The sequence below is a fragment of the Cervus elaphus genome, chromosome 27 (genome assembly GCF_910594005.1).
Source record: "Cervus elaphus chromosome 27, mCerEla1.1, whole genome shotgun sequence".
NCBI lineage: Eukaryota > Metazoa > Chordata > Mammalia > Artiodactyla > Cervidae > Cervus > Cervus elaphus.
The window spans coordinates 51,860,901-51,876,164 of record NC_057841.1 but is presented as its reverse complement, the minus strand read 5'-3'; positions in this window follow the sequence as shown (position 1 = coordinate 51,876,164).

Sequence of the window (15,264 nt, the reverse complement as noted above, 5' to 3'; positions counted from 1 at the left end):
AAAAAGAAGCAAGACAGCACTGGGGAAAGGAATGGAAAGAAAGTAGAAGAGATAAGAGACAGCTGAAATAAAGGTGCTTTAAAAACACCCCAGCTGTTGCCCAAGAATTGATGCTTTCAAATTGTGGTGTTGGAAAAGACTCTTGAGAGTCCCTTGGACAGCAAGGAGATCAAACCAGTTAATCCAAAAGGAAATCAACCCTGAATATTCATTGGAAGAACTGATGCTGAAGCTGAAGCTCCAATACTTTGGCCACCTAATGCCAAGAGCCAACTCATTGGAAAAGACCCTGATTCTGGGAAAGATTGAGGGCAGGAGAAGAAGGGGGCAACAGAGGATGAGATGGTTGGATGGCATCACCGACTCAATGGACATGAGTTTGAGCAAACTCCGGGAGCTAGTGATTGACAGGGAAGCCTGGTGGGCATGCTGCAGTCCGTGGGATTGCAAACTCAGACACAACTTAGCGACTGAACAACAACGTTATCTGTGCAGATAAAATTTATAGTGAAGAATGTGGCCTTGTTCTTAAACTTTAGACTCACTTCAAACCTCTGAGTTCCCTGGCTTCACACACCTGGGGTTTATCACACCGCGATCTGATCCTTCATGCAGGTCTGGGCTGACACTCCTGTGACCCCCAAGGATCCAAAGAACCTCTGCCTTCAAGAAGCTTGTCTGCTCAAGATGAGATACTCAGATGAAAGTGAAAGTGTTTTAAGAACCATGAGTGTCATAGAAGTTATTTTAAAATGTAGATAGGCTCCTGGGCAGAGACTTCCATTTCCTCCCTCTCTGTCTAAGGTCTGGGGACATGAGGCTCATTGCAGGTAAACTGCCCCCACCCCCCCACCCCCTCCCCCACCCCCGACTGCTCCTTCGTTATGTTATCTGACATTCTGACTTTAGCTCCCCATCCCCAACATATCTCAGTGACACTTGCCCTCTCCCTGTGACCCCAGGTGAGTCCAATGAGGACCCTCCCCAAGACCCCCCAGACTCCTTCCTTGCAATTAAAAAATCAGCACACATGACTATCCTCACACACCTGCTTATCTCTTCCGCAGTAATTGCTGGTGTAGACACTGTATGGTCCCCTGCCCTTGATCGAAGCTCCTACAGGCCGTTTTGGACACAGGCAGAGCGAGGTCAGAGGCTGAGCCTCATTCCGTGTGTATTTCTGTGCAGCCAGACGGACTCCTGGAACTAATTAAATCACCAGATCAGACTGCCCGCTTTTCTTTCCTCCTCTTCTCCCTCTTTGAGCTCCCCTCCCCATTCAAAGGGCTTCCCAGGTGGTGCTAGTGGTAAAGAACCCGCCGGCCAGTGCAGGAGACCTAAGAGACATGGGTCCTATCCCTGGGTCTAGAAAGATCCTCTGAAGGAAGAGGCATGGCAACCCACTGCAGTATTCCTGTCCTGAGAATCCCTTGGACAGCGGCACCTGGCGGGCTACAATCCATAGCGTTACAAAGAGTCAGACACAACTGAAGCGACTTAGCATGCACACTCGCCCCATTCAGAAGGCCCCAGGCCTTCAGGCCTCATCAGCTTAGCTTTGGCCCCAGAGGCCTGTCTGAGGGGCTAAGCTGGCCACAGAAGAAGCCCCAGGCACCCAGGCCTCCCCAAGAACACTGGGCCGGCAGGGCAAGGAGAAGGCAGAGAGAGAGGAAGTAGGCTGTCTGACTCTCCAGGGATACCTGAGTGCAACTCCCCAGGAGAAAGGGGGACTTGAGGCCTAGGGTTAAGGGGTCCTCGAGATATTTCTGGATCCCGTCTTCCTCCCCTTCAGCTCCATTCACCCTCCATCCCTGTGAGCTCTCCCTCAAGCCCAGCGGGGGTGTGATTCCTCCCTTTTTAGCTCCCACTGTTCACAACTTCCAGCAAGCCTGTCTGGTCTGGGAGCAGAGAGAGAGGCTGGGAACGTGGAAAGGGCTCGAAGCCTGGGCATGTTCCTCGGCATCCCCCCAACCCCTCTACCAGGGACTGAGGGCCGCGTGAGGGGAGCTGCGGGGGGCAGAGCTGGGGCACCCCTCCCTCCAGACACCATGGGACCATCTGCACAGCCAGGGCAGCAGAGAAAAAGAGATGGGCCATCTCTTATGTTCTAAATAAAAATCTGAAGGGGAAAAAAAAAAAAACAAAGCAAAACTCATGAGATTATTTCTGCAGCTATGACCCAAACCTGGGGAACCAGGTCAGGGAATGGGGGACACAGGGTGTGATTGAATTCCTGGCCCAGAAAGCCAGGCCCCAGCCTGGACACGGCAGCTTGGCAATGCGACCCGCTTCTCACCAGAGCCTGCACGGAAGGGAGGCTGAGACCCCAGCGCCAGCCCTGCCTCCTGCCCCGGAGACCCCACAGCCGCCTTTCCCAGACTCTGAATTCTGGATCCTCCAATGGGCCTCCCATCAGTTTGGCCTCGGACCAGCCTGAGCGGAGGCGCACTGGCTGCTGTCTCCTCATGTCCCAACCCCATCACGCCTCCCTCCTCTCGCCACTCCCGCCCTGAGACAATGCAACAACATGCTCTGCTGCAGAAAACAGATGGGCCTGACCGCACTGGCAGCCCTGATGCCCTCGTGGAAAGAGACCAAGAGGAAACTAGAGGCCCAGTGCGTGCCCAGCCCCACCTCGGCTGGAACGTGAGCCGGAAGGCTGTGCGTGCGATCACACAGGAGAACGCACCAGAACACGACACAGCCCGGCCACTTTGCAAATGACCAGAGCCCGCGGACACGCGACAGACCCTTCCCCGCTCCCTGCAGATGGCAGCGTCGGCCAGGCTCGCCAAGCTCGAGCTCTATCAAAAAGTTCTATCAGAAAGACCCAGGAGGGAGCTTGTTGAACCTCGACTGTGCTCTCGGCCCAAGAAGAGAGCCCAAAGTGGCAATTGTTCTCATTCTCTCATATCCAGCCAAGGAGCCCTGGAGCAGAGAAACTGCAGGATCTAAGCAGAGCCTCCGGTGTGCCTCTTATGAGGAGTGGGCCTTGAGGACTTGATAAGTTGTCTGAATCTCCTTTTCCATATCTGTAAAATGAGCCTAATGACACCCCACGGGCTGACTGTATTAAAGGAGAAAATAAGCAAGTACTCCCTGATCGGAGCTATAATTATGGCAGTGATTATCCAGTTGCTTGCTTAATCAACACAAACTTATTGATCACCTACTATATGCCAAGGACAGTCTCCACGTTGCCTCATCTTATCTTCACAACAACCCTAAGAGGAAGGTATTATTATTCCCTTTTTATAGATGAGGAACTGGAGACTGGGCAGCCAGGTTAATCATTCACTCCAAATTACATTGCCAGTAAGTGAAAATTCTTGGCAGGTGTGGGGCCTCCAAGGCCTATGCTTTCTGGCACCATAGGCTTCTGCCCAGATCTCTAGGGCAGAAAACGCACGACAGACAGGGCACACGTGGGTAGAATCAATTAAGATAAGGTTAGTATGAGCAGAAGGTGTGGACTCAGGCTGGAGGAGTTCAAACTCCAGGGAAAGACAGGCGTGCAGATGGCAGAAATCAGGTCCAGTGTCCAGTGAGCCTGGAGACACCCGGGGCCAAGGTGAGGGCTGGGTGATAGCCTTTGGTAAGGCACTCCTGTTGGGAAGGGGAGTGAAGGGGGCTGGGTCAGTGCGACGGTTTACAGAGGCCCCGGGGGCAAGTGTCTGTGAATGTTCTGCAAGAAGCTGTGACAGCCCCACCCCCACCCCCACCCAGGGCACAATTACAACTCAGCCAGGTTCGCCTACATTTTCTGTGGCTTCCCATCTTCACCCTCTATCCCCTTGGGAGTTCCCTCCTATCTAAGCACCCAAGGTTTCCAGGTTCCCCCCTCCTTCCATTGATTCTCCACCCCTAGAATCTTCTAGGGCAGCATCCCCAGCTATTTTGACACCAGGGACCGATTTTGTGGAAGACAGTTTTTCCATAGACCCACGGTGGGTGTGGTGGTTTGGGGATGATCCAAGTGCATTTATCACGCACTTTATTTCTCATCTAATGCTTATCTGACAGGAGGTACCAGTCTGAGGCCCAGAGGTTGGGGACCTATGTCCTAGGGGACCTTTAAAAACACATACATGGACCCTAAGCTAGAAATTCCATTTCAGTTGGTCTGGAGGAGGTGAAGAAGGCTGATGATTGCTTCAGAGATGAAAGGACTTGCCCAGGTCAGCAGGGAGGCCTGGACTCCCCTAAGGCTTCCTAACTTGGAGCTCAGTTCCTGCAGATTACAATCACAAGCACATGCAGGGGGCCTAGGGGGGTGTTGGGGGGCAGGGGAGGGGTGGGCACCAAGACGAGCACTTGCACACCAGTGTCTTCTAGTGATGGGACTTCCAGGTTGGAGCTCTTCCCTTGGCCTCACTCTGCCCACCAGTGATGACCACCATCTCTTTCTACTGGATGTCAAAAGCACGTTCCTTGGCAAAGTCTGACTTTTGGACTTCGAATTCCCAGGTGGCTCAGTGGTAAAGAATCCATCTGCCAATGCAGGAGACACGGGAGATCTGGGTTCGATCCCTCGGTCGAGAAGATCCCCTGGAGGAGGGCATGGCAACTCACTCCAGTTTTCTTGCCTAGAGAATCCCATGGACAGTGGAGCCTGGAGAAAGTGAAGAACAGGGGAGCCTGGCAGGCTATAGACAGCAGGCTGAGTAGCGCCCAAAATAAGTTTTCAAATTCCTGTGGACTACAAAGCCTGTAAATAGAACTTCATGCCACTCAGGTCAGCCCTGGGGGCCCTTAGGGTCTTGAATTGAAAAATAAACAAATAATTTACAAAGCCTGTAAATAGAACTTCATGCCACTCAGGTCTTGAATTGAAAAATAAACACTAATAGGTCTTCCCTCGTGGTCCAGTGGTCAGGACTCTGCACTTTCACTGCAGGAGATCTGGGTTCTATCCCTGGCCAGGGCACTAAGATCCCACATTACATATGGTGAGGCCAAAAGATAGAAGAAAAAAGAAAGAAAGAAAGAAAAGAAATACTAATAACATCTAACTCACAAAACTTTAGCAAAGATAACTAGAAATGATGCCCACAAAGAGTAATGCCCGACAGAGGAAGCAGCGCTCAGTCCTCCCGTAAACACTCAGGATCTGCTGCAGGTGGATCTGGTGGGGAGAGGACACGGGTCCTGCAGACGCTCCTGGGTTCACAGGGCTCCCTGCCTAGGGGGAACTCAGGCAATCAGAGAGGCAATGTGCCCCGGGGACACAGCAGGGACACACTTAACCCATCTGAGAACACACATCAAGAAGCTTCCAGGAGTCGGGTTGAAGGGGAAGGGAGGCCGGGCAGCCCTGAAGGAAGAGTGAGTACAAGGAAACCCAAGTAACTGCAAGTTGCAGCTGAAACAGAAACAGTGCCTTGGTTTCCTAGGGCTGCCGTGACAAATTAGCACGAACACGGTGGGTTCAAATGACATAAATTGATCTGCTCACAGTGCTGCCAGTGAGAACTCCAAATCAGGGCGTCATCAGAGCCAAACTCCCCTCAGAAGACTCTAAGGGAGAATCCTTCCTCACTTCTTCCTAGCTTCTGGGGGTCGTGGCCATCCTTGATGTTTGTAGAAACATGACTCTAATCTCTGCCTCTTCTCTCTGTGTCTCTTCTTCCCATAAGGACGATTGTCATTGGCCTTAGGGCCACCTAATCTAGAGTGAGCTCATCTCCATCCTTAATCACACTTGCAAAGACCCTACCTCCAAATAAAGTCATGTGCTGAAGTTCCCAGGGGATATGAACTTGAGGGGGTCATGATTCATCACATCACAGAGGGCAGGGGTGGAAGCGGAGAGAGATGAGATTCTCAGAGGTAGTCAGGGGACACACATAGACCCTGGACTTCATCCAGGGACATTTGTGACAGGTGGGAGCATTTTAAAATTTAAGTTTTTGAGAGATGTGCTGCCTGTGGGATGGAGGGCAGACCCTTCCATCTAAGAACAGAGTCGGATGTTCACAGCAATTCGGTGAGAAGTACTGGTAACTCTCGACAGTCAGTGGGTTTGCTGGTGATCTGGAAGTGGGAAGAAGGAGAGAAGCCACATTGTGTTCTCCGGTTTCTGACTCGGGGAGCTGAATGAGGGCACCTGGTGAGAGGAGCAAGGGTGGCGAGGAAGGAGATGGGAGACCCAAGTGAGATGCTGGGAAGACGCAAGCTCAGGGGAGCTCTTGGGGCTGTGGAATGAGCCCATGGAAGGACCCGGGGCCATGAAAAGAGAACAGTGTGTAGTGTGGGGAGAGGAGGCCTAGACCAGGGAAGCACAATGAGGGCTCAGGCTGATGCAGGGCTCACAGCAAAGACTGGGGAGGAGGGAAGACAGGCCAGGGCAGCGGGCAGTGGGCAGTCACACGGAGACAGGGGCGGTCCTTTCCCTGACTCCCACCCTCGCGTCCTGTCCAGCTCCCTTTCCACTTTGCTGCGGTTAAGTACTTGACCTTTCCTGAGATGATGGGAGACTAACCTCACAGGGCAGACTATAACAGTTCCCTGTTTATTTACTCAAGCACGTTCTGTGCTCCTGTTACCTAACCACAGCCTGGACTGGGCAACCCAGGGTTACCTGAGTTATCCAGAGCCTCCCATCGAGTCATCTCTGGCAAAGAGCCCACACCCTCTGTCTGCTCCCTCCCGTAGGGCAGGGGTTAGGCCCACATGGGCTAATATTGATTGCCTGAGATGGGGCTGGTCTGATTGGAGATGTGCCGTAAGTGAAAATTACATGCACATTTCAAAGACTCAGCCTGAAAATCAAGGTAAAATATCCCATGAATAATTTTGCATTGGCTACATGCTAAATCTACATTTTTAATATATTGAGTTAATTAAAATATATTATTAAGATGAATGTCACTTATTTCTTGGTACTTCTTCAAAACTTTTTTTTGGACATGTATACACTGCTGTATTTATTTATTTTTGGCTGTGCTGGCTTTTCGCTGGCTGCATGCAGGTTTTCTCTAGTTGCAGAGAGTAGGGGCTACTCTCCAGTTGCCATCCATGCACAGGCTTCTCATTCCAGCGGCTTCGCTTGTTTGCAGAGCATAGGCTCTAGGTGCAGAGGCTTCAGCAGTTGCAACTCGCTGGCTCTAGAGCATGCAGGCTTCAGTAGTTGTGGTCCACAGGCTTAGTTGCTCTGCGGCATGTGGAGTTTTCCCAGACCAGGGTTCAAACCCATGTCCCTGCATCAGCAGATGGACTCCTATTCACTGTACTACCAGGGAAGCCTTGTACTTTTTTAAAACCTAACATTACACCTGTGAGTGAAAGTGAGAGTCGCTCAGTCGTGTCTGACTCTTTGTGACCCCATGGACTATACCATCCATGGACTTCTCCAGGCTAGAATACTGGAGTGGGTAGCCTTTCCCTTCTCCAGGGGATCTTCCCAACCCAGGGATCGAACCCATCTCCCGCATTGCAGGCATATTCTTTGCCAGCTGAGCCACAAGGGAAGCACTTACACATGTGACTTGCATTTATTTCTTTTGGGTAGTACTGCCCTGAGACCTTTTTGGATGTCAAAATTTACTTTAAACAGAACGTTTTCCAGAGTCCACCTGGCACAAGACTCGAGAAGGGAGAATGGCATGCAGAATGCTGCATCTGGTTTTTCACATTCTCATTTTACTTCTCAGAACTCACATGATTCCCCCTCACTCCCCTAACTTTTTAGATGAGAAAACCAGAGGCCAAATTTAACTTACATCTCAGTTCCTGTATTTTTTCCAGTAACACAACGTTGTCAAGTCTAATGGTGGTAACAGCTTTTAAGGAACCCCCTTAGACAGTAATAGTCATAATCTCATTATGTACATAAAATGTCTTATATCATTTACATCATCCCATTGGCTCCAAAAAAAAAAAAAAACAACTGCAAGACTTCCAGCATAAAATATTTTCATTTTAAAAATTTGTTTAAGGAGAGCTACAGGCAGCAGCTCCGGGCTGATATACAAAAGCGACTGCAGGAAGACCCCAACTACAGCCCCCAGCGCTTCCCGAATGCCCAGAGGGCCTTTGCTGACGATCCCTAGCTCCATGGCCCTCCATCATAAGGGGACCATTTCCCCCCTCTTCCTTCACAGTATTTAAGAAATAAAAAGTCAGATTTTCCTGGCAAAAAAAAAAAAAAAAAAAATTTGTTTATACACAATAGAAAATTAAAAAGTACAAAGAAATAGAAAAGTCAGCCTCCAAACCCCTGACTTGCTCCCTCTTGCCACTCTCCACTTCTCCCTCCTCCCTCCACCCCTGTGAGCCATGCCCTGTGTATCTTCCTAGCGCTGGTGGTGCACAAACACAATCAAACGTGTGTAGACATACAGTCATTTTTTAATTAGCTGTTCAGGACTTTATTATTATTATTCTACTATTTTAACCATTTTAACTGTGTGGTTCACTGGCGCTAAGTACATTCACATTGTTATGCAACTCTCACCACACATGTAGGCATTAAAAAAAAAAAAACTTAAATATCAGCAGACTGAACCCACATTCCATGTGTTACCATTTGTACTTAGCCCCTTATCTTGGAGAATATCAGTACATCAAGGCCTGCCTTTAACTGATATGTCATATTTAAATGAAAAGAATTTTATAAATCACAAAATACATTCAAATCAGGAAACTAAGTTCAAGGAACACCAGTTTTCCTTGATGGTGACAATGACAGAATGAGGGTGGGACCGAGGACGACTGATTCCAGTTCGAGCCTGCCTGGACTGGAATCTCCTTGACCTTCCCCATGTCCCCATCTATGAAAGAACAGAAACATTTCCTGACCCACCTACTTGAAGCTGATGTGGAGATTGAAAGAGCTAATAAAACCTAGAAAGTACAATTCAAACAAGAAACACTGCCATTACTGTCATTGTAACTTTTTTTCTTAACGTTTTTCATTGTGGTAAGAGTCACACAATATAAAACATACTGTTTTAACCACATGTAACTGCAGAGTTCAGTGATACTAGGTACATCCGCATTATTGTGTAACTCTCACCGTCTTCCACCTCCCGAATTTTTCACCTTCCTAACCTGAAACTCTGTCCCCATTAAAACACTAAGTCCCCATTCTCCCTCCCCACCCCCCACCCCCAGCCCCTGGCATCTATCAATGTACTACTGACTTTATGAATTTGATTACTCTAGGTACCTCAGAAAAGTGAGATCAAGCAGTATTTGTCTGCATCTAATATATTGGAATGTATTTTTAAGGTTAACTTAATGTGTGTCCTACATACATATTGTACCTTCCTTTTGTTTCCCTTGTGCTTTGTAGTAGGTTCTCATTGGTTATCTATTTTATACATAAGAGTATAACTTTGTTAATCCCAACATCCCAATTTATACCATCCCCACTTCCCCCTGAGTCACACCTTGGTAGAAATTTCAGCAACATAGGGGAGGGCAGGTGTATTGGGTCAGGGGACTCTTCCTTCCTTCAAATCACACCGTCCCTGGGCCCATACTATTGGCCCCCACCCAGCACTGCTCTAGATCCTGGCTACCTCCTTAAGAAGGTTTGGAATGTTCTGAAGGGCTCAGGTGTGATGGCTGAGACCTTCATCTCCTGGGGAGGAGGTGGCCCCCAAGGACAGGCTTCCTCAGGAAGGAAACTCTATTCACAAAACCAAGACATAAACATAGACAGACACAGGCCCTGGAAGTCTGGAGCAAGGTGAGTGGAAAAGTGTCCTCAGCCCAGGAGTGGCTGGTGGTTTATGTACAGCCGGCCACAGGCTGACATTTTCCAGGCCTGGGCCCAGCACGGGAAGCTGACTGTGCCCACCAGCATAGCTCCAGCCCGGACACCGGCAGCAAGGTGAGTGACGGGAACCGCGGGGAATCGGGCTGGCCCAGGGGTCTGGCTTGCACCACCCATGTGAGCAATCAGCTGCTTAAAGGGGGGCCGCCTCATTTCATGTGGTGGCCCTGCCCACAGCCTTTGTGTCTGGGGCTTGCTTCTTACTTGTTCCTGGGTCTCCTCTGGCACCCACGGTCTTGGGAGGGAAAAGGAGGGGGAGAAGGAGGAGACAAACCTCCAGGGAAGAAAAAGCAAACCCAGATGTAGCCAGGCTAAATCCAGCCACTGGCTAACCAGCCTGGATACACCCCACACATTTTCCCAACTTTTCCAAGATGGCCCCATGGCTCCCAGACATGCAGGAAAGGTGTGCTTACACTGTGTGATCACAAAGACTGAGCTTCCCCAGGAAGGTTCTGGAGTCTGTTAGAAGGGCCCACGAGGCACAGATCTCCAGAAAATGCACCTAACCTTGGCTCCTCACCTTGGCAAAGATTCACACTGCCTCCGCCCAGACAGGTGGAAGGCCAGTCCACTCATCCTGTTTATAGAAAAGCGCTGGGGGGGGCAGGACAAGTCCCAGCCTCTAACAAGTCTTCTCACCAGCCTGCCATTTGAGCACTTCCTTGCCACGTTCAGTCAACCATCCTTTCTTCCTAAAGTCAGCCTGTCAGTGTCAGCTAGTGTTCCATGCAGGTGGTCCTAAGAAAGAAACAAGTATTCAAAGCTAAACATTCAAAGCAGACACGTGGCCGAGAGTCACCCACGTAACAAAAAAGTTAATTACGAAACTTCTCTGAACAGACAACTTTCCTAGAGCATATAAAACACAACTTTACTTACATCATATCAATGTATTCACAAAAATTTTTTTGGTATAAACCTAGAAAGGTGTGTATGCTTGAATATAAATGTATTAGTTGTGTCTTTTTTTTTTTTAGATAATTTTGTTTATTTATTTAGGCTGTGCTGAGTCTTTGCTGCTCGAGCTTTTCTCTAGTTGCAGAGAGCAAGGGTGGCTCTCTCGCTGCGGTGAGCTGGCGTCTCTGCGGTGTCTTCCCTTGTTGCGGAGCACAGGCTCTAGGGCACTCAGCCTTCAGTAGTTGTGGCAAATGGGCTCAGTAATTGCGGTTCCCAGGCTCTAGAGCACAGGCTTAATTGTTGTGGCCCAGTGGCTTAGTTGCTCTGAGGCATGTAGGATCTTCCCGGACCAGGGATTGAACCCAAGTCTCCTACATTGGCAAACAGAGTCTTTACCACTTAGTCATCAGGGAAGCCCTTGTGTTATTTTTCAATTCTCAGGACAAAATCTTGATTTAGGCAGGGATGGTATCATTGTTTCTACCATTCAGGTGAGGAAAGTGAGACTCAGAGAGAGTCTAAGCAAAAACAGGCATCCCTACGGCTCCTCAATGACCGGCTGAGAGTTCTGTTTCTCAGCCTGCCAAAATCCCACTGGTGTACCTGCGCTGTTTACAGAAAGTGGAGTAGAGGGCACCAGGGGCTGGGCTGAGGAGGGAGAGGGGGGATATTATTTACGTTGTGAAGAATCTCTGTTTGGGATAATGGAAAAATTCTGAAAATGGATAGTGGTGATGACCGCAAAACATTATAAATGTACTTAGTATACACTGAATGTACACTTAAAATGATTAAAATGGTAAACTGCATATATTGAGATATATATACATATATATATGTATATGTATATATATATATCGGCTTCCCTTATGGCTCAGATGGTAAAGAATCTGCCTGCAATGCGGGAGACCTGGGTTCGATCCCTGGGTTGGGAAGATCCCTTGGAGAAGGGAAAGGCTACCCACTCCAGTATCCTGGCCTGTACAGTCCATGAGGTCAGTGAACACCTCCATGGACAAGACTCTGAGCTGTGTGCTATGAGGTGCGGAAGGAGAGAAACGCAGGGTCAGCGCCTTCTGTGAGCTCCGAAGTCAGCTTGATGATGTGTGGGATAACTGCTACGACGCAGCCTCTCTGGGAAATGCATAGAAACCGCTTCTGACCGAGGAAGGCTCCCAGAGCTGGACCTAGATGGGCTGGTAGGATGTGATCGGTGTCTGAGGAGGAAGTGGGTGCACCACACCTGTGGGGTGATTGATACCTGGGACCGATGGCCTTTGGAACATCCAGGTGAGCAGGGAGAGGTGGGCAGAGAGCAGGTCAGTCTGAGAAGCAGATCTGAGTGAGGGCAGAGAGGCGGATGAGGCTGGACGGGACACTGGAGGTGGACAGTAGGGTGTCCTGCCTGCTGGAATCTGGGAACCTGGAGATTCCAAATGTGCCCACCAGCTTCCTGCCGCTTCCAAAGTGAGGGGTAGATGGGCTGGGTATGGCTGGGTTTTTTTAATGTGGGAAATGTGCCCAACAAAGATCATCTGTGGCCCACTTAGCCAGTGTGCATCTCCAAGCAACTTCTCTCCTGGGGTCCCTGCCAGCCCCAGACACCCACCAGCATCCAAGGGAGCTCTGAGCCTCCCCAGCCTGACCTGGAGGCCTAGAGGGCCCATGTGCTTTTGAAGAGCTGGGCTCCAGTATTCCTTGTTCCTTGCCCTCAGACAGCAGGGACTTCCTGTCACATCAACTTCTGACCACCGCCCCACACACCATTGCCAGCTGAAGGGGAAGAGGGAGGAAGCCCTGAGGCTCACAGCAAAGCCTCAGTGCGCCCGAGTCCCAGGAGTGCTCAGATGGAGTCTGGGCCAGCCAGACCTGCTTGGCCATCCACTTGGCTGCAGGATACACAGAATGTACCTTTGGGTGCCTCCAGCAGGTGTGTGTGTGTGTGTGTGTGTGTGTGTGTGTGTGTGTGCGCGCGTGCATGCACATGTGCAGATATGGGCTCCCCGGCACAGGTGTTAGGGTGTTGGGTAACCTAATGCCCCAGCCCAGCGCACAGCCAAAGCCAACCACAGCCAGGCTCTCCCTTTGAGGAGGGCAGACAAGCAAATCTTCTGAGAAGGTCCTTGTCCCTGAGAACCCTGATGTCACAATCCCATTGCACCGTGTCCTCCCTCTTCTCATGGACAGCCTGTCCAGCTGAAAGCAAACACAAAGGTACCCATGACTTCAAGCTGTGTGCCTAAGTTTCCGCCAACACCTAGGGATGCAATAAGTGCAAGCTGATTTAATGGTAAAGGGGTCGCAGGAAGACCAAGCCCAGGGTGTCTGTAGCACATGGGAGTGAGGAGGGCTTGTCCAGCCCTTCCCCGCTTCCCTTAGGGTGGTGGTGATGGAGGCCAAGATGCTGCGCTTGATGGGGAAGGAGAGAAGTTATAGATTTGCTGCAGCAGAATCTCTGGGGCATTAGTAATCATGCATTAAAATTTCCTAACGCTTCCCAGATGGAGATAAAGATTGCGAATTAGCTGCCCCAAGGAAAGAGACGTGAAGAGGAGCTTTCTTTCAAGTTGAATCATGTGCCCAGAATAAATCAATCCACACTGCTGTCAAATCCACCTGCTGGACCCTCACTGTAACTCAGGTTCTTTTTAAAAAATATTTATTTATTTACTTATTTATTTGGCCATGCTGGTTCTTAGTTGCAGCACACAGAATCTTCCATCTTCATTGTGGCATGTGGGACCTAGTTTCCTGACTAGGGATCGAACGCTGGCCCCCTCTACTGAGAGCATGGAGGCTTAGCCCCTGAACCACCAGGGTAGTCCCATAACCCAGATTCTTGCCTCATTCTATCAGCCACCTTCCACCTCTCCCCCACCCCAGCCTTATTCCAGTTTAGCCCCTTTACTATCCCTGTCATCCATGGCCTGCCATTCCCTTAGGATTTCATTCCAGAGCCAGTTAAGAAAACCATCCGATCACCAGCTTCCAGACTCCACTGCCTCCACTCTGCAACACTCCAAGATCCCCCTTCAGATTGGAAGAAATAAGAAGAATTTGGAGTCTTTTCCCCCCAAGCAAGTGGGCATCCATATGTGGGCAAAATTGGAGCATACTCAGCATGCAACCTCCTGGTGTTGGGATGAACGTGCAGGCCAGGCCTCAGCCCTGCCAGGATGCCGGGCACTTGGCCTCTTTAAATGCAAATGTCCCCTGTGGCAGCCTTGGCCTCTTCTGCAAGGGTGGCAGCCGCCCTGGGAGGAAAGACGAGATTTAAATTGGTAATCAAGCACTGTACCAGATTGGACTCTGACCTTGTTCAGAATTCCACTGGCCCATGTTCCCTGACCGGCCACCCCCCTTTCTGCCCAGTTGTTCCCTTGGGTAGCCGCCTGCTATCTAGGCAGTAAGGCAGGCTGTCACCAGCTGCTGCCTCCCTGGCTGCCTTCCACCTGGCTGGATCGGAAGGCCTTGGAAATCAAACAGCTCTGCCTTTCCAGTCTCTTTGCTACCTCTGCTGCTGGTGCATGAGAGTGGTCTGGACGAGGCCTGCTTGCAGGGCATGGGAAGAGGCGAGGGCAGGCCCAGGAAGCTTCTTTTATGCATTCTTGGTTACCAAAGCGATTCCCAGACAAGGTCAGGAATGGCCGGTGTGGGCCCACATGCCTGCTACATCCATCGAAGCAGCTGGAGCCAACGTTCATTCTCTCCAGCTCCTTCCACTGCCCCAGAACACCCTCTGCTTGCTGCAAAACAATACACTTTTGCTCTTTTCTTTTTCCTGGAAAGTCTTCCACATTCTCTTCTGCATATCTAAATTCTTCCATTCCTCCCAGGGCCTGGAGGACCACTAGCCCCCATAGAGTACTTGCAACCCTACCATCCCATCACTTAATGGCAAATAGATGGGGAAACAATAGAAACAGTGAGAGACTTTATTTTCTTGGGTTCCAAAATCACTGCAGTTGGTGAGTGCAACCCTGAAATTAAAAGACACTTGCTTGGAGAAGGAAATGGCAACCCACTCCAGTATTCTTGCCTTGAGAATCCCATGGACAGAGGAGCCTGGCTGGCTATGGTTCATAGTGTTGCAAAGAGTCAGTGTTCCAAATGACTGAAGTAACTTAGCATGTACACCCAAGACCAAGCTTAAGTCCCACTTCCTCTGAGGACTTCTTTGCTGACTCTTTTGCACAGTGACCTTCCTGGTCACTCCTACAGTAATTATTGCCTATGTCAGTCATTTGGCACTTATATTGTCTTTTGATATTGCTTATACTGCTATCCTGAATTGTTATTTAACCCTTTATGTGTGTTTGTTTTGAGTTCCTACCTGTGATAGAAAGGAAAGAGCATAGAACTAAAGATCAAAGAACTAAGTTGGAGCCCTGGTTATGAAAGTGGGGATCAGGTGTGTCACTTGGGTGAGTCACTCAGACTCTCTGAGCCAGTTTCATCATCTGTAAAATGAAGATTGTAATCTCAGCTTTAGGTATTCCAGTTTATGGCAAGACTCTGTGAATCTAGGGAGCTAAGAAAATATAATTGTTTGTTATTTTATTATCCCATGTGCTTAATAAATA